The sequence below is a fragment of the Rhinopithecus bieti genome, unplaced genomic scaffold (genome assembly GCF_001698545.2).
Source record: "Rhinopithecus bieti isolate Rb0 unplaced genomic scaffold, ASM169854v2 scaffold_41913, whole genome shotgun sequence".
In the NCBI taxonomy this organism is placed as follows: Eukaryota; Metazoa; Chordata; class Mammalia; order Primates; family Cercopithecidae; genus Rhinopithecus; species Rhinopithecus bieti.
Window position 1 is genome coordinate 4,281,594 of NW_016818964.1, and position 20,030 is coordinate 4,301,623.

General features: G+C 47.4%; 1 long non-coding RNA gene across 1 annotated transcript in view; it reads left to right on the forward strand.

The window, feature by feature from the left end:
* Positions 1-387: 387 nt before the first annotated feature.
* LOC108519149 (uncharacterized) overlaps positions 388-20,030 on the forward strand; it is a 31,389-nt gene continuing 11,746 nt past the window's right edge. Inside the window, exon 1 of the long non-coding RNA XR_001882541.1 lies at positions 388-468. This is a non-coding gene — a long non-coding RNA (uncharacterized LOC108519149). The remainder of the gene's footprint in view (positions 469-20,030) is intronic.

A 20,030-nucleotide genomic window follows, 5' to 3' on the forward strand; every position in this document is an offset into this window, starting at 1 on the left:
TTGGGATCTTTGTGCTTCCCCGGGCAGCATGTGTGGCCAGCTGCCTAACCTAGACGGCTAGGACTGACTTTGGGCAAGTCTCTGAAAATTTCCAGGTTGCCATTTCCTCACCTGAAAAATGGGGCAAACAGTATCTGTTGGTTCCTATCTTGTGTCATCAAGCACTTTGCTCTACGAACAATGCTGAGAAATGTTTATTTTCACAGCAGTTAGCATGGGCGTGTTTTGTAGGGATGACTGGCCTTTGTGGAGGGGCACATATAAGCCAACTACGGCACAAAAAGGTGCTGGGTCTCCAGGGCAGCTCAGGGGATAGGAAGGAGGGGAAGGGTTTCTTTGATGCTCAGGAAGTGAGTGGGCGGAAGCGGGAGCGCGGAGAGGAGATGGAGCCAGCGAGAAGCATACAGCCGAGGTTTTGTCCCGTGACCCCCCACGGCATCCGCTCCCCATCAGCAGCATCACACTCCGGTAACTTCTGGAAGCGCTTGAAAGAGTGGAGTTTTGTGGAAATTGGACCTGGGGCTGGGTTCTGAGAGAGGAAGCAGGAAGTCAAGTAGCTGGGGAGAGGATGGGGAGGGAGAAGTCTGGGCACCAATCAAGTGGACTCTGAAATGGCGGGGAGGCGCTGGACCTTCATAGTAATCTGGAATTGGGCTGTGGGCTAGATGTAGTATGATTTTGAAAGTCAGGAGGTCCTCTGTGGATGGCAGAGTTATGCTTAAGTGCCATATAAAGTGTTCCTATGTGTAAACTGAACTTCTGTAATTACTGCAAGGGTGGTTAAGTCCCTTACACTCCAAGGCAGCGGTTCTTAAACTTGGCTGTCATTGGAATCCCCTGGTCCCTGGGGAGTTTTTAATAATTCCAGTGCCCAGGCTGCACTCCATACCAGTTTAATCAGAATCACTTGAGGCACAGCCCACGCATAGGTATTTTTTAAATTTCCTAAGTGACTCCAGAATACAGACAAACTTGAGAACTAGTGATCTAAGGCAGACGTTGACAACCTTTTTCTGAAAAGGGCCAGATAGTGACTGTTTTAGGCTTTGCAGGCCAGCCAGTCTGGCACAACTACTCGACTTTGTTGTTGTGGCATGAAATCAGACATAGGCAATATGTAAATGAATGTGACTGTGTTCCAATAAAACTTTATTTACAAAAACAGGCAGACAGCTAAATTTGGCATGTAGCCATAGTTTTCCAGCCCCTGGTCTAATGGATGGTACAAAATAAGACATTTAACAATACATGGGACTAGAGACCTCCCAATAGACACATGGCGTGATGGTTAAGAACTGGGCACTGAAGACCTGACTTGGAGTCCCGGCTTAGCCACAAATGAACTGTGTGACTTTGGCAAGGTCCTTAACTTCTCTGTGCCTCCATATCCTTATTAATTAAATGAACATAACAGAAGTACCTACTCTACAGCATTATTTGAGGATTAAATGAGAGGTAATGAATATAAGAAGCTGGCCAGGTGAGTGGCTCAAGCCTGTAATCCCAGCACTTTGGGAGGCTGAGGCAGGTGGATCTCCTGAGGTCAGGAGTTTGAGACCAGCCTGGCCAACATGGTGAAATTCCATCTCTACTAAAAATACAAAAATTAGCTGGGCGTGGTGGCAGGAGCCTGTAATCCCAGCTACTTGGGAGGCTGAGATTGCACCATTGCACTCCAGCCTGGGTGACAAGAATGAAACTCTGTCTCAAAAAAAAAAAAGAAAGAAAGAAGAAGAAGAGCAATGCCAGCTGAGCATGTCGTACAATTCTTAGTAGTAGTATTTTCTTTTTTCTTTGTTTTTTTTTTTTTTTTTTTTTTTTTTTTTTTGGCAATTCTTACCATTTTCTAAACGAAGAGGATCATGGAGCTTTTACCAGGACTCTCAGATAGATGTTGTTTGAATAGATGCTGATTTGCTTTTAAGCTATCAGCTAAAGCAACAAGGGAAATGCATTTCAGGGAGATAACTTTTGTTTTCTGACAATTAAAGTTAATTTAATTGCCAAGGAGTAATTAGCATGTTAATCTAGGTCTCAGTTTCTCTCTTATAACCACAAAGAATGAACTTTGATAAGAAAACCTCTGAAACAAAACCAAACCTCCAGCAAATTGGAGAACTGTGGTACCTACTTCCCCAGACCCCACCAGGGAGGCAGGCCCCGGGGTGGGGCAGATGTAGTCCTGGAACTTCTAGTATGCCTTTTAATTACCTGTCAAAATCATCTCCAGGGGCCCCTTGCCTGGTTTTCATTTTTTTTTTTTTTCTGTTACTATCATGTAAACAATGACCATTTGTTTTCTTAAAAGATCCTCACTGCAGACAACAAGCCCCCGGGCTGCAAAACCCTCAGTTATGTAAGGATGGGGTTTAGGTATTGCTAGGCTCTGTGACTTGGAAAAATATCTTGGTACCAAAGGTGACCTTTTATTTTTTCTCTACCTGAAGTGATGAGTTCATTTGCTTGTCTCCCCCCACCTCCCTACCCCCGAAAAGAGCATAGATCAATCTGAACAGCCTCACCAGTGGAGCGTCAGCAATATCTCACTGTCCAGGTGGTTCCAAAAAATACATCGTCACCATGGAGCTATTTTTACCATTGCCCAGTATTTCTGTTTCCTCTGTGGTTTGCAAGGATGGGCCTCACTTCTCAGTGACGCACGAGCCTCTCAGAGTTCCGGGGAGCCTGACATGTTTCTTGTAGCATACCCCATCCTTCCTGCCTGTTCTATCCTTGAACTTTCTTCCACACAGCCTAAGCCTGATCTATTCTTGAAAACAGAATTCAAACATCTCCCCAACAGAAAGTGAATGTCCAATTTTACTGGGCCTCCCCCACCTTTTGTCTAAATTTCTTGACAGGCAGGGAATGCTCTCCCTACTGTGGTGCTGAAAATTCTTCAAGGGCAGAAGGAGCAGGCTGTCTTCTTCTTGCAGAAGACATTGTCAGAGCAGAAAAAGCAGATGGTGCAGGGAGAAGGGTGTGTCCTTTGCAGACAGAGTTTGAACTCCAGCTAGGTGACTTAATGAGTAAGGCAAATGATCGGACCTGTCTGAGCTAAACTTCCTCCTATGTAAACTGAGTGTCATAATGCCAGCGTCAGAGATTGTGGGCTGGAGGTGGTGAAATGCTCCGAATTAGGTGCCTAGCACAGCAGCTGCAAGAAAGGGCACACCAAGATGTGTTGATTCATTGATTTCCCACCTGTTTGACAGGCTAAAGGCATTCATGGAAATGTATGTGGATGGAAGAGAGAAGTGGCATAGTCCATTTGGGCTGCTGTAACAATTTATTGCTCACAATTCTGGAGGCTGGAAAGCCCAAGATGAAGGCACCAGCAGATTCAGTGTCTGATGAGGGTCTGCTTTCTGTTTTACAGATAGCTGTCCTTTTCCTGTGTCCTCACGTGGCAGAAAGGGCAAGGGGTCTCTCTTGGGCCTCTTTTTTAAAGGCACTAATCTCACTGATGTGGGCTTCACCCTCATGATCTAATCACTTTCTAAAGACCCCACCTCCTAATACCATCATGTTGGGGGTTAGGATTAGGATTAGAATATGGAATAGACACAAACATTCAGACCACAGCAGGAGGGAAAGGAGAGGGAAGACAGGGGAGTGGGAAGGAAGGAAGGAAGGAAGGAGGGAAGGAAGGAAGGAAGGAAGGAGGGAGGGAGGGNACGAAAAGACTCAACGCCATTAGTCACTAGAGAATCCACCAAAACCACAGTGAGATGCCACTTGTCACTCCTCAGGATGGTGAGGAGGAGTAGAAGGGGAAGGAGGGGAAGGAGGGAATGAAGGAGACAGGGAGGGAGAGAAGAAACGAAAGAAGGAAGGAAGAAGGGAGGGAGGGAGGGAGGGAGGTAAGGAAGGAAGGAGGGAAGGAAGGAGGGAAAGGCTGGGGGAGAACTCTAAGCAGAAAGGCAGGTGATGAAATGCAGGACAGCTGGGCATCCAGGAAGTTATGGGGTGGGACCATGGAGACCTGTGCCTTAGCTAGGCTGAAACTTAGGCCAGGCCAGGCCTGTCGTGCTGCACTTAGCAGGCTCATCTTGCCTCAGTGTGGCTGGATGCTTGAGCAAGGCTGTTGTTGCATTGAGGACATGGTACAGCCTGGACAGAGCAGGCAGGACTGCTCAGTAGATAAGAGGCTGGGTTCTGAGTTGTTCTAGGCTAAGTTTGGTGGGACAGGAAGTTCTAGAGAAAGGCCAGTGGTTGGTCTCCTGCTGGTGGTTTTGAGGGAAGAGGCCTCATGGCCAGGAGGCAATGAGATATGCTAGCATCACCCCAGAGCAAAACCTGCTGAGTCTTACAGAGCCCAGTCTGTTATGCAAGGACTGACTCCCCAGAGACAGGGTGGTGGTCTTTTGGGGATGAAAGTTCATTTGCCTTGTTCATTTGTTGAACATTTATTGAGTGTCTACTGTTTGCTGTGCTAAGTGCTGAGACAAAACATTGTCCCATACTTGAAGGAGCTTCCAGGCTATTTGAGGTCATAGGTGTCAATAAGTGAATAGTTTGTTCCAATTCAGAACAATAAGTACTGTTCTGGAGCTGAGTGAGGTGCAGATGGGCAGGATGCATGTTTCAGCGGACACAGAGAGGACCCTCAACCTAGCCTTGGAGGTCAAGCAAGGCTTCTGAGTATTTTACTTGGCCAAAAGGGTGGGAAAGATGTTTCATTTGGAAACGCAATATTTGGGGGCTCAGGAGAGAGCATGGTGCCTGCAGCTGGGACATGCTTTGGTTGTGATCCTAGGGGAGGCTGAGGGTGAAGGATGCACAGATACCAGGCTAAGGCCTTGGCATTTTATCTTCAAGGCACAGAGGAGCCAGTGATAGGTGAATTTTGACTGGGGTAGTGCTTTGATCTGGTTTACCATCTAGAAGCATCATGGGGGGAAGATGAGAGTGGTCAAGAGCATTCCCTGGACTTGGGGACTGGAAGGGTGTAATGGGAGCCTGCATGAAGGTTCTAAAAGGAGAGAGGAAAGGAGTGGCAAGGAGAAGGTAGACAAGCATGCTGGGGAGGCAAAGCTGGCTGGCCTTGGTGACACAGTGGATGTGAGTGTAAGGAAGAGAGGGACGACCCCTGGGAACACAGAGGCTGCAGATTGGATAGGAAGGGGTAGCTCTAGAGAGAGAGGTCAGCAAGGAGGAAGTTAGGAGTGTTGGGCTGAGACACGGTACTCCTGATCTGGAAGGAGGGTGGTTTGGATGGAGAGCAAGTGCCTGTATTGGTATGTTTTCTTGCTGCTGATTACAAGACGGTAATTTATAAAGAAAAAGAGGTTTAATGGACTCACAGTTCCACGTGGCTGTGGAGGCCTCACAATCACGGTGGAAGGCAAGAGGCACATCTTACATGGTGGCAGTCAAGAGAGAAATGAGAGCCAAGCAAAAGGGGAAACCCCTTATAAAACCATCAGCTCTTGTGAGATTTTTCCACTACCACGAGAACAGTATGGGGGAAACTGCTCCCATGATTCAGTTATCTCCCACTGGGTCCCTCCCACAACACGTGGGAATTATGGGAGCTACAATTCAAGATGAGATTTGGGTGGGGACACAGCCAAACCATATCAGGGCCATTTTTTCTCTAAAATATTTGGGAGAAATCTCCCTCTCTGTGAGCTAGAACCCATTTCCTGCAATGGAAGTTAATACAAATTATAGGCACCTGATTTCCCAGGTCCCTTTGCATCCAGGCTGTGTGCACATGACCTGGGCTTCTGCTCCTTGAGTCAGAAGTTTGTGAAGAAGTAGAGATATCCTGGCAGGGCTGGTAGCAAGGCAGCAGCTCCACTAGATTTCCAGGTTAACAGTGGCAGGGTCTGGAGTCCAACACTGGTGATGCATCTGTGCCCGCAGCTCAGCAGCCACGTCTCCACCCAGTGGGGTCTTCAGGATAGTTTGGGGTGTCAGTCCTGGATGTGTAGCTTCCAAGCCTGGTTTTCTAGCCCTCCCCAAGAGTGTTACCTCTCTGATGTCTTTTTAAAATCTTTTTTAAAATTGTGGTAAATTATACATAGCATAAAAGCACCACCTTAACCATTTTAAATCCATCTCCAGAACGGCTTCATCTTCCAGACCAAAACTCTATACCCGTTAAACACTACTGTTCTTTCCTCGCTCCCAGCCTCTGGCAGCACCATTCTACATTCTGTCTCTGTGAATTTGACTGTTCTAGGTACCTCATATAAGTGAAATCATAGAGTGTTTGTTTTTTGTGACCGACTTATTTCACTTAGCAGAATGTCTTCAGATTTCATCCATGTTGTCGCATGTGCCGGTATTTCATTCCTTTTTAAGGCTAAGTAATTTCCCCCGTGTGTAGAGACCGCTCATCTGTCGATGGACTCTTGGAGGCTTCCATGTGTCGGCTATTGTGAACAGTGCTGCTGTGCATGTGGGTGTGCAAATATCTGTTCTAGTCCCTGCTTTCAGTTCTTTGGGGCATATATCCCAAAGTGGAGTTGCTGTATCACATGGTAAATATATTTTTAATTTTTTGAGGAACATCATATTGTTTTCCACAGCTGTGCCATTTTGCAGAGATGGGATTCTTCCTGGGGCTCTAAGTAGGTCTGAGCCTGGCTGGGGCAGGTTCAGGGCAAGGTCCTAGGAATTATTCAAGAAACCAGATTATTCAAGGAACTCAGATGAAGGGTCATCTGAGTCCTCCTCTTTCAGGGATTGACATCCAGGGTAGAGAACAAACTCATGGCTCAGTGTCATTTCTTGCCTGTTGGACTGTTCCAGGATCCATATAGTCATTTGTACAGAGACTTCACCTCTTCCTCCTCCAAAACCCCCTTCCAAGATTAGTCATCACCTCCCTCTCATTAGCTCACATGGGAACACATTAATGGCCCTTCCCCATAAGCAATGCACCTTAAAAATGGCCAAAGCCGGCCAGGCACGGGGGCTCACGCCTGTAATCCCAGCACTTTGGGAGGCCGAGGCAGGTGGATCACGAGGTCAGGAGATCGAGACCATCCTGGTTAACATGGTGAAACCCCGTCTCTACTAAAAATACAAAAAATTAGCTGGGTGTGGCAGCATACGCCTGTAGTCCCAGCTACTCAGGAGGCTGAGGCAGAAGAATGGCATGCACCCGGGAGGCGGAGCTTACAGTGAGCCGAGATCGTGTCACTGCACTCCAGCCTGGTCAACAGAAAGAGACTGTCTCAAAAAAAAAAAAAAAAAAAGGCCAAAGCCTGCCAAGGAGAAACAGTTAGAAAATTATTTGGTTACTTCTCTGCTCACCCCTCTCTCATTTAAGGAAAACCTTTTCCTTGGAGGCTGTGAGCACTGACTTGGGAATGAGGATGTCCTGATTAAATCCTGGCCTTATTTAACTCTCAGGGTGACCTGGGTGAGACCCCACCCTCTCTGGGCCTCAGTTTCTCCATTTGTAAAACAGCTGCTGTAGACCAGGGATTCCCAACCCCCTCCCCACCAAGATGCTCTTTGGTTTTTGTCCTTGGAAGGCTATATTTTGAAAGATGTTATCTGTCAAATAGAGCTTATTTAATAACATTAGGTTCTCCATGTTTTATTAAAGACATCCATAGCTTCCAACTAAAGCTTCTGATCACAGTATAAGCAAATTGAGTTGATGTCATTTCATGCAAGAGCTGGTGCGACCTCATCTTGGTTGGGAATGTGATGTTCCCTTTGCAATTTAAAAATATTGAAAATAGTTCTCAGATCTCCATTACTATTCCTGGGGAGCCTAGCCTCAGTACCGCTGGCAATATGGCAAGACTGCAGTACCTGAGTCTTAGAACCAGCTCTGTAATTCTGTGAAATGGAAAGAGTGTAGACTTTGGGGACAGAAGCCTGAGTTTTTAATTTTATTTCAAGTCTACTGATTAATCTGGTGTGACCTTGGCAATGTGGAAAAAAGTCCACAAATTATTTGAAACCTCAGATGAGTTTGGGCACGTTCAGGGTGTGTGGCCGTAAACACCCAGGTCCCTTCCACTTATGTGAGGACTGTACATACTTGGTGACTATGCAACTAGAATGTGGTGGGAAAGCTGATGTTAGACTTTTAGCACTAGAGCACGGAAGGCATTGCAGCTTCTTCCTTGTTCTTTCTCTGAGAGCACTTGCTCTGGAGGAAGATGGTTGCTCTGTTGTAAGGACACTAAAGCAGACTATAGGAGTCACCCTCATGGTGAGGAACTGAGGTCTTCTGCCAGCAGCCATGTGAGTGAACCACCTTGGAAACTTGTATTCGTTTTCTATTGCTGCTGTAACAAATGACCACAAGCCTAGCAGCTTAAAACATCACACATTTATCTTGAAGTCTGTAGGTTAGAAGTCCAGCAGGGTCTCCCTGGGCTAAAATCAAGGTATCCGCAGGGCTGTTTCTTTATGGAGTCTCTAGGGGAGAATCTACTTCCTTGTCTTTTCCAACTTTAGCAGTAGCCTGCATTCCTTGGCTTGTTGCCCCTTCCTCTGTCTTGAAACCAACAACACTGCATCTTTCCGATACCGCTTCTGTTGCCAATCTTTCTCTGACAATCTCTTCTGCTTCCCTTTTCAATTTTTAGGACCCTGTAATTACATTGGATACTCTAGGATAATGTCCCTATATACTAGTTGGCAGCCTTCATTCTGTCTGCAACATTCATTTCTTTTTGCCATACAATACTCACAGGTTTCAGGAATTAGGATATGGACATCTTTGTGGGGCCATTATTCTGCCTGACACAGAAGCGGATCCTCCAGCTATCCATCAAGGCTTTGGATGACTGGGACCCCTGCCAATGTCCTGATTGAAAACCTCATGAGAAACTGAGCCAGAACTACCCAGCTATGCTTCTCCCTGGTTTCTGACCCACAGGCACTGTGAGATAATGCATGTTTGTTGTTTTAAGCCGCTGGGTTTTGGAGTAATTTGTTATGCTGCAAAAGATACCAAATACAGGCAAGTTAATTAGCCTCTTTCAGCCTCTTTCATTTATAAAATGGGGATGGTTCCTACCTTGCAGAACTGTTGTAATGGTTAAGTAGGTCAGTGTTTGGAAAATACCTGGCATAGAGCAGATGTTCCATAAATGCTAAATTTCTTTTTTCTTAGCCTCCGTTTTTGTTTTCTAAAGGGCACCCCAGCAGTGGCAGAAAATAAGGGCAGCCGCCAGCAGTGGCGGAAACTCCAATCTTTAGCAATGAGTTTGTCATGCAAATTCAGCATCAAGACAAATATCCAAGGCCAATTACCAACCAGACCACCTCCCTTCAACCACTTCTCCACAGAAATTCTGATTGGTGTTACCCTTGAGGCATTGCTGGAACTCTTATAAGCTCCAGGGCACAGCAATGAAAAACCACTGATAGACAGATGGACTACACTTAGAATATTCACCTTCCAAACAATGAGGTAAGCATGTCACACACACCACTGTGTGTAATTCTTAAAGGTTTGGAGGTGATATGTGGGTTTGACCAGGTGAAGGAGGGATGGAGGAGCAGCTGCTTTGGCTCTTTGTTACGTAGGAGTTCTCATCAATCGTGCACCAGCCACAGCTTCTCAGGGTGATTACTATGATCTTTTGGCTTCCTCTGAGGCTTGACAATTTAAGATATTAATACATTACCAGGAGTGGAAATGTTTGGAATATTAAATGTCATTATTTTAAAAATGGTTCCTCCATCCCCAAAAAAGTGGTTGTAAATTTAGGAGAGATATGTCAGAAGTGGAGTGAGAGCGTGGGCATGGATTTGTCTGCATGAAAAAATAAATGTGCCATCTTAAGTACTTTTTTAAAATGTGGCACCATCAATGGGAATGACTTGCTTATTGAAAATGTACAGTGTGGGCTGGGTGTGGTGGCTCATGCCTATAATCCCAGCATTTTGTGAGGCCAAGGCAAGTGAATGACTTGAACCTAGGAGTTCCAGACCAGCTGGGCAACATGGCAAAACCCCATCTCTACTAAAAATACAAAAAATTAGCCAGGTGTGGTGGCGTGTCTGTAGTCCCAGCTACTCAGGAGGCTGAGGTGGAAGGATCAGTTGAGCCCAGGAGGCAGAGGTTGCAGTGAGCTGAGATCATGTCACTGCACTCCAGACCGAGTGACAGAGAGAGACGCTATCTCAAAAGAAAAAAGAAAATGTACAATGTATAGGTAGGGCCCTTAGAGGAAGAAAGGAGGTGAGAGAAGACAGAAGTAGAATGCAGAAAAACTGTACTGGGATTAGAGGAGGGACCTGAGGATTGGGGGCAGAGGAGGATATCAGAATGATTCCAGTTGACAGACTGGAGCACTGGGGGAGGTGCTGTAAGACTCACAGATGCAGGAAAAGGACAGAGACAGGACAGACATCTTAGAGTGAGATAGATACACATACGAGACATACATTACCCAGTGAGGAAAATGGAAGAGTATTTGCTGGGGCTCAGGCAGAACAGAGGGGTTAGTGACACCCCACGGAAGGGTGAGAACATGTGCCACAAGCTAGAACCAGTGCAGCTGAGCCAAGGAGAGAGGGTAGAAGGAGAGAAAAGGCAGTCATGCTTGGCATCAACTGTTTAGGGCTTTTCATACGTTCTGTCTTTTGTTGTAATATTTACTGAGCATTTACTGTTGTGTCATGTCCAAGCTAGGCAGGAGAGTGGGATCCGCAGAATAATGCACCCCCTCCCCAGAGATGTCCATGTTCTACTCCCAGGAATCTGTAAATATATTAGCTCGCATGGCAAAGGGGAAAATTAAGAATGCAAATTAAATTAAGGCTGCTAATCAGCTGACTTTATATAAGGAGATTTTTCCTGGATTATCTGGGTGGGCTTGATGTAACCACAGGGTCTCTACGAGTGGAAGAAGGAGGCAGAGTTAGAGTCAGAGAAGGAGAAGACACTAGGAGAAAGGTTCAAGTGTGAGAGGAATCCAGCCTGCACTTGCTGACTCTGACCATGGAGGAAGGGGCCATGAGTCAAGGAATGTGGGTGGCTCTAGAAGCCGAAAAGGTGAGAAGTGGATTCTCTCTCAGCCTCCAGAAGAAACATAGCCCAACGGCATGCAGGTATTAGCCCAGGCAGACTTGTGTTGGATTTTGAACCTACAGCATTGTAAGATAATAAATGTGTGTTATTTTAAGCTACTAAATATGTGGTGATTTGTAATAGTAGCCATGGGTAAGTCATACAGAGGGGAAGGCATTTTTTTTTGAGATGGAGTTTCGTTCTTGTTGCCCATTCTGGAGTGCAATGGTGCGATCTTGGCTCACTACAACATCTGCCTCCCGGGTTCAAGCAATTCTTCTGCCTCAGCCTCCTGAGGGATTACAGGCATGTGCCACCACACCTGGCTAATTTTGTATTTTTAGTAGAGATGGGGTTTCTCCATGTTGGCTAGTATGGTCTTGAACTTCTGACCTCAGGTGATCTGCCTGCTTCCGCCTCCCAAGGTGCTGGGATTACAGGCGGAACGCATATTTTAAGCCCCATGTCTGATTGCTCATCCCTGGCACTCATCGCCTGGTACAGGCCCATTAACAATTTGCGGAATGAATGAATAAGTTAGGGCTCCTTAGTCAGTGTTTCTGGAAAGAATGGATAAAGATGCCAAGAGGATGGTGGTCTGGTCAGAGAGACAAGGCTATGAAGAGTCCCCATGGAGTGAGACTGGTGCTCCAGCAGGCATTAACACAGGGTCACCACAGGCACCCACCTGCTGTGGGTCGGTGGCCATCACAGATTCGATTCCCAGCCAGTGGACTCTGAAAGGGAGGTTGCGTGCAGGAGGCATATGGGGGCTGCTGTCAGTGACACCTGCAGGGGTGCAGAGCAGGGAGCAGGGCTGGGCAGAGGCAGAAGCTGCCATGTGGCATGGTTGCAGCATAGGAAGCTCTAGATGGTTCTTCAGAGTTGCACTGAGTGGAGGCCAGCAGCTGCCTCTCTGCCCTGGGCCCCACTGCCCGCATCGACAGTGATCAGGCTGGAAGGATGGCATGGCCTTGGGAGAGGCAGTTCTCTTGGGAGAGGGCAATTCCTGGGAAGGGATCCAGTGAGGAGCTCCCAGCCTCCAACACCCCCACAGCTGGGGAGGAGAACTCGGTCCTGAAGGAGGATCTGGGTGATGCCCTACAGCATCTCCTCTGGGAGGAGAGAGGGAGGAGCTGGCGGAAGAGACTCCCTGTGCATTGGGGCTATAGAGCAGAGGGCAGAAGGGATGTCCAGGCTGAGAAAATAACTGTGGCAAATTGTGGAGGCCTGGAAAAGTAGAGAAGACATGGGTCCTGCAAGTCTTTGGGGACATCGGGTGGGAACTGTGCAGAGGAGGACTGGACACTGGTGGGCAAGGAGCCTGGGAGGCGAGTGATGACCATATGATGAAAGAACTTGCAGATGAAGCAAGGAGGTGGCTTCATCCTCTGGGTCGGGGTATGGCGGGATAGGGTCTGGATAGACTTTGAAAGCTTCCTGGGGCACAATTCAGTGCAGAGGAAGCCATGGGAGGCAGGGAGGCTGCAGTCCAGGCGAGGGTGATGAGACTGCTGGTGCTGGCTCAGTTACTGCAGTGCAGAGCCAGGAGACCTTGGCAGAGTCCCCCAGGGCAAAGTTTGTCTCCAGAAATCTCCTCACTCTGTGTGTGTGTGTGTGTGTGTATGTGTGTGTGTTTGTGTGTGTGTGTTGGGGGATGGGGATTAGACTAGGACCTCTGCACTGCATGTGCTGGATGACACTGCTAGAGGGAATGGCCAGGAACAGGGAGGGCCATTGCTGGGGTGTCTTCTTTCCTTTTAATCCTTGGGGTGACACTGATAAATAACTTACCTTGACATTGGCAGTAGTGCCCAAGAGGTCAGGCTGTGGTGGACCCCAGGTGGGCAGAGGTCTGAGATGGGGGTTAAGCATTCCCCACTGGGAGGGATCACAGGATTGCCAAGGGAATGAGAGCCACACAGCCCAGGGGTGTCTGAGGTGCCAGAAGCATCACCAGGTACTGGGGCAAAATCCTGCTGTTTTGGCCCAGAGGATGTTTTGGCCCAGAGGATGTCATGCCCCTGCTACTTTGACCTCATTGTGCAGCAACCTCACTGGTGAACTTGAAAGAAATAATGATGCTAAGCAAAACCACCTGGCAGAAGCCAAGGTGGGTCCAACAATTGCTCAGTGAATCCAAGCTTTGTTGTATGACCACGTGGACAAGATAAGCCATGCCCAGACCCATAGCTAGCTGCCCCGTGCATGCCAGGGGCTGCCCCCAGCCAGCACTTCCTGAAGTTGTAAGAGGCAGCAGCTCTGTGCCTGAGTCCAATCCTATGAAAACAATTTCTAAAATGACTAATGGACATAGGGAAAGCAAGACACAGCTCATAATATGTGGAAAACTATTTTGAGAGCTTACATTAGTTCAATGGATTTCATACCAAAAATAGTTTCTTACCAAAAGTCACTATTATCATAATTTTGATTCCAAAGCTCCTATATATAAACATGGGATAAGCCATCCCTGAGGTTACAAGGGGAAGGCCAGCATGGTCACTGCTCAGACTGGTAGGGTCAGAGTGTCCTAAATTCCCAGACAGAACCTGGAGTTTAATTTGGAGCAGATATAAGAGTGGGCATTTTGGAGTACAGCAGACAGAGCTTGTTGTGGCCTCTGTCCTAGTGGGTTTTGGTAACAGAGTCATGAATCAAAGAGCCACCACAAGTCTGATCATGACTGAGTGCTTTCTGTGTGTAAGAGGCTGTGCTGGGTGGTGGTCAGGGAGGGGGTGTTACAGGCTGATATCGTTGGAGGAGGGGCCTGCTGGGAGGTGACTGAATCATGGGGGTGGACTTTCCTCTTGCTGTTCTCATAATAGAGTTCTTATGAGATCTGGTTGTTTGAAAGTATGTAGCACTTTCCCCTTCGCTTGCTTGCTCTCCTGCCAGCCATGTGAAGATGTGCCTGCTCCCCTTCACCTTCTGCCTTGATTTTAAGTTTCCTAAGGCTGCCCAAGCCATGATTCCTGTACAACCTGCAGAACTGTAAGTCAATTAAACCTTTTTTCTTTACAGATTACCCAGTCTCAGGTATGTCTTTATAGCAATGTATGAATGGACTAATACACAGGCATTGCTACATTGGATGACTAAGAGGTAGCAGAGGTAGTTTCTCCAATGAGGGAACATTGGAACTTTAGGAGGATTAAGTCAATTTTCCCAAAGATAACCAGCTGAGAAAGAGTGACCAGGATTAAAACAGAAGCTTGCTGGACTCCAGAAGTCCCACTCTTAACTCCCTGCTGGGTTGCCTCTGGGAAAAGACGTATATAAGCCATTAATACACCATTGTGTGAGCCTAACCCCTTCTCCATCTTTCCAGGCTCCTACTGGACCAAGCCTCTGTCATCCTGGCTGAATTATTGCAAGAGCTCCTTCATTGACTCTGTATCCACCTTGTCCCCAGCCATCTATTCTTCACATAGTAGACAGTCCTCTTTTAAAATTCAAGTCAGATCACATTCCAGCACTGCTCAGAAGCTTCCAGTCCCTTCCAGCCATGCTGAAAGGAAAAGCCAAAGAGCTTTTTGTGGTGCACAAGGCCTTATACAACTTGGCCTCGTCCCCACCTCTCCTCCTTTCCTATTGCCTTCCTCTGGCTCATGCTGGCCTCTTGCTGTTCCTTGACCAAGTAAAGTCGCTCCTGCCTCAGGGCTTTTGTACATGCAGTTCCCTTTGCCTGGAATGCTTCCTTCCCAGATATCTGCCTGGCTACCTCCTTCTGCTCCTTTGGGCCTTTGCTCAAATGAAACTGACCTAGTGAGGCTTCCCTGACCTCTGATCTAAAATTGCAGCCACTCCCCTCCCATTTTTTTGCTTGTCTCCACAGCTCCTGTTGCCATCTGACACATGGTATGTTTACCTGTTTACCTCTGTATGTGGGGCTTATCCATCTACCAGAATGTCAGCTCCACAGGGTCAGGAGTTCTTGTCTGTTTACTTCACTGCTGTATCTCCAGCACCTAGAACAGGACTTAATTCATAGGTAGGGCTCAATAAAAACTGTGTTAATGAATGAATGCAGTTATAGACAGATAGAGAAAGCATGTCCTTGTTAAGAGTCTATTTCTTTCATCATATTGGCCAATGGGCACAAAAGTTGTTTTGAAACAGACAACATCTAAAGATCCCTCAGTTGCTAGACAAGAGTCAGTCTGAGTGCAGGGAGGACCCTTCATGCCCTTTTGTGGAGTCTCTGTTCTTTTCTGGAATTAGCCACTCCTGTCCAAGGCAGAGGCTTCTCCCTGAATCCCTGGTTGTGTATTTCATCTCTGTCTTCATCCAAGGCCAGGGGTGTGCCCTGACTTCTGGGTGCTTTAACCAGTAGGTAAGGTTTGTCCTGCAGCTACCAATGTTCAGGGGAGGTGCTGGAGGGGAGGCTGGAGACCCCGAGAGTATTGGAAGGTTCCAGCCTGGGAGTGTGTGAGAGTGGGGCTGGGTGGGACAGGGCAGCTTCACTAAGCAGAGCGGAAAGAGTAGGCATGCTGGATGTCAGGAGCAGAGGTCCTGGGAGGAAATGGCCCAGGACACAGGAGTGTGGCTCTCTGCATCTTTATTTATCACCAAACCGGGTTCTTGGTGTATGTGTGTATGTGTGGTGTGTGTGAAGTGTGTTGGGAGGGGTGGTGGTGTTATTCCTGACCTCATCGTTTGGGCTTTTTCTCCGGAATTTGTGAACTTGTATAGCAGAGAAGAGCTCTGCAATTGTTTAAATCCTGACTCCATGTGAATCTAGGAGATGCTCCACCCACCTCTGACCCTCAGTTTCTTCATCTACAAAATGGTGGTAATATTCCTATTTCATGGAATTGACATATGAAGTTCAAATAAAATAACCAATAAAAAGTGGACCTAGGCCAAGTCATATTCTCAGTAAGCAGTTCATGTTAATCCTGATGATCATGCTCACAATTTTGCCACTGGGTGGGTGGATTTGTTGGCCATTGCTGTTAGTAATTCTGAGTCTCCCAGCAGAGATTGGCAAAATCTTCCTACCCCTGTCAGCCTCAGCCTGGGTCTTTCTGGAACTGTAAGGGAAGCAGCTCCCCTTCCTCTGCACCCTGGGCCCAGGAGGGGCATCATTGTTGTAGAAATGAGAGAAGCACGCAGGTAATTAATTGCCTGCTGAAGGTAGAGGGAAGAAGAGCAGGGACCTGTCACCTCACCATCTGCTCAGGCTCAGCCCCATCCCTGCAGGATCCTGAGCAGGGGCTCTACTCTCCTCTCTTCCTTGCACCATCAAAACACGCTCCGGGTGATGCTGCATGAAATCCCCACATGCTCATGCCTCCATTTCTTTTTCCAATTCAAAGACATTCTGGGAGTGTCTACCACACGCCCAGCCCTGGACCAGATGGAAGCATCATGTTTGTTCGTCAGTATCACTGACTGAGCACTGTTCTGTGTTCAGTACCTCTTGAAGATGTGCCTAACTTAATGCTAGATTTAAAGCCTACAGCAACCAATGGAGACAGGCATACTATTATCCTCATTTTACAGATATACCCAAGGAAATCCACAATAATTCCAAAGCATCTCCTGATATCCAGTTCACATCCAAGTTTCTCCAAAAGAAGGACCAAGAAGATTTGACTCGACGTTCCTCTTCCTTTCATCTGAGGTCGTCCTGTAGCATATCATTTCCAGCATTGACCCTGGATCTTGCCCTTCATTAAATTGACATGCTTATGTCTTTAGTCATTGGTATTCTCTACAACTAGTGGGGAGTGGGGAAAACAGGTAAGTGAACCATCAAGTGGTAGCTACAGTGATGGAGATCAATCCATGCTGCTTTAGGAGCATGAAGAAGAAGCTGATCAGCCTAGGAAAGGCAAAGAAGGTTCCTTGGGGAAGGGAAATTTGAGCTGCACACTGAAGAAAGAGAGGTAATGTTTCAGGGAGAAGAAGGCAGGGAGGGCATTCCAGGCAAGAGGGGACAGTAGAGCAAAGACAAGAACATGGGACATATCATGGGGACATGTAGAAAAACTCAAGCAGTTAGGTGTTGCTGGAGTGTGAAGTGCAAAGCAGGAAGCAGTGAGAAGTGGCGGCTACAGAAGTCTGCAGGAGCCAGGTCATAAAGGGCCTTAAAGGTAGGGTTAAGGACGTTGGGTTTATCCTCAAGATGATAGGGAGCTATTGAAGGGTGCGGGTAATGATTTGTGTCTGGTATCACTCTGATGGCAGCAATTGGGAGCCATAATCATATCATATAATTCATTCATTCATTCATTCATTCATTTATTCAAACACTTATTGAGTACTTTCTATGTGCCAGACACTGTTCAGATGCTGGGAAAACAGCAGTGAATGAAACAGCCTAAAATTCTCACCTTCATGGAACTTAAAATTGAGTGGAGGGAGACAGATAGAACAAATGAATGTAAGGTATGCCAGAGCGTGAGGCGTGTTATAGGAAAATAAACAGGGACAAGAAAGGGTCCAGTAGTGGTGTACTGTGTGTGTGAGGGTGTTAGTGGGTGTCCTTTTTTTTTTTTTTTTTTTTTTTTTGAGATGGAGTCTTACTCTGTCGCCCAGTCTGGAGTGCAGTGGTGTGATCTCGGCTCACTGCAAGCTCCGCCTCCTGGGTTCTCCTGCCTCAGCCTCCTGAGTAGCTGGGACTACAGTCGCCCGCCACCACGCCCGGCTAATTTTTTGTATTTTTAGTAGAGACAGGGTTTCACCATGTTAGCCAGGATGGTCTCAATCTCCTGACCTCATGATCCGCCCTCCTCGGCTCCCAAAGTGCTGGAATTGCAGGTGTGAACCACTGCGCCCAGCAGGTGGGTGTCTATTTTAAATAAGGGGCTGGACGCAGTGGCTCATGTCTATAGTCCCAGCACTTTGGGAGGCTGAGGCGGGTGGATCATGAGGTCAGGAGATTGAGACCATCCTGGCTAACACGGTGAAACCTCGTCTCTACTAAAAATATGAAAATTAGCTGGGCTTGATAGCTGGTGCCTGTAATCCCAGCTACTTGGGAGACTGAGGGAAGAGAATCCCTTGAACCCGGGAGGTGGAGGTTGCAGTGAGCCGAGATTGCGCCACTGCACTCCAACCTGGGCGACAGAGCAAAACGCTGTCTCAATAATAATAATAATAGTAATAATAATAAATTTTTAAGAAAATAATAAGAACAATTAGGGAAAGCTTTTTAGATGAGTGGCACTTGAGGGAGGTGAGGGCAAGAGCCATGCAATTATCTAGGAGTTCCAGGCCAAGGGAGCAGCAAGTGCAAAGACCCTGAGGTGGAAACATGTTTGAGGCATTGCCAGGAGGCCACAGTGGACAGAGCAGAGGGAGCAGAAGGAAGAGTAATGGGAATTGAGTGAGAAGGGTAAGGGGGATGGGCAGCAGATCAGGTAGGGCTCCGTTGGCTATTGTCTTGACTTTGGATTTTAGTCTAAGTTAGATGGGAAACCACTGGGGAGTTTTGAGCAGAACACGACATAATAAGACATGACTTCAGGTCAAATGGTGCTGACAGGTTGAGTAGGATGAAGGGTGAAAACTGTTGGATTTGGCACAGTGATGGTCATGAGTCATGAAAGCAGTTTGGGAGGAGCAGTGGGGTGGTGAAGGGATTTGCAGGAGCACAAATAGACAATTGTTCCAGTGTTGAGTGCTGTCTTGGCACTCACATCTTAGTGGCACAGAGCAATGGCAATCATTTCATTATCTGTCATGGTTTCTGAGAATAAGGGCTTGGCTGGGCAGTTCTGACTTGGGACCTGCCAGGCAGTGTCATGCAGGCCCTCAGTGGCTGGAGCCGCAGCTTGCTGGGTGCTGATCAGGCAGATCTCTGTCTCGCTTTTCATGAAGTTTCAGGGTCTCTCCCTGATGTTGCTGGATGGGAGCTCATTTGGGCTTCCTTGCAGCATGGCGACTTCAGGGTATTGAAACTGCTTAAGAAGGAGAATTTGTGTGAACAAGGCAGAGCTGTGTGTGTGGCCTTTTACCCTACCTTGTTAGTCAAATACTCTCAAAAGCCTACCCCATTTCAAGTGGGAGACATGGACCTCATCTCTCCCTGGGAGCAGTGTGAAAGAATTGGCAGACATAATTAAAAACCTCCCCAAGAACTCTATCAGGGAGTTTTGCAATAAAAAAGAACAAAGAAATGGGGCCACAGTGGGAACGAAGTGTAGGGTCGAGTGGCTCATTTTCAAAATGGAAGGAAGTGACTCCATGTTTACCTTGGATGTATATGATGTATGTATCATGTATCATGGCTGTAAAGCGTGACTACCATGTATATCATGGGTAGAAAGAGCCCTGGCCCATAGTCAGAAACCCTGAGTCTTCTCTCTTACAAACTGGAGACCACAAGAGGATGGGGGGCTGCAAGGGTTCCTAGAGGACACTTAGTTCCATGTCTTTTTTAGAGATGGATAAACTGAGGCCTGAGTGGGTCATGGCCTGTCCAGAGTCATAGAGGGAGTGAGCAGCAGAGCCAGGATAAGCTCCCAGGCCCTGAAACTTCTGGGCCAGTGGCCTATACACAGAGCTTCCCACCCTCCCTACTTCATTGGATTTCTGCAAGCCCTCCCCAACCCCAGCACTCTGCAGGGCCTGGGAAGTGAACCAGGTAAGCTGCAAACCTAAGGCCTTATTATTAGAAAGCCCATCCTCACAGGTTGCTCCCTCACTTGGAAGGAGAATGCGGCCAACGTGTCTTGTGCCTTGCTTGGCGTGAAAAGTCGGACCTTGGGAGCAGCAGAGGCAGGTGTTGCAAAATTCTAATCTTATAATGGCACTGGGACTGTAGAAACCTTGGGCAAGCATTGTGGATTTTGAATTTGAGAAGAGGGAAGAGCCAAAAGAAGATTTCTAGAGCATTTGAAAGGCAAGTCCAGTGCCGAGCAAAGTTCCAGAGTCCGCCAACTATACAAGGAGGGAGGAGCGGAAATGAAGGCGTCAGTGCTGAGCCTAGAGCAGGCACTAATCATCCGGGAGCATGGCAGTAACGGGGAGAAAGGGAGCTGGGGGCAGGGGGCCCTCAGCAAAAGCCTAGCCACGTGTG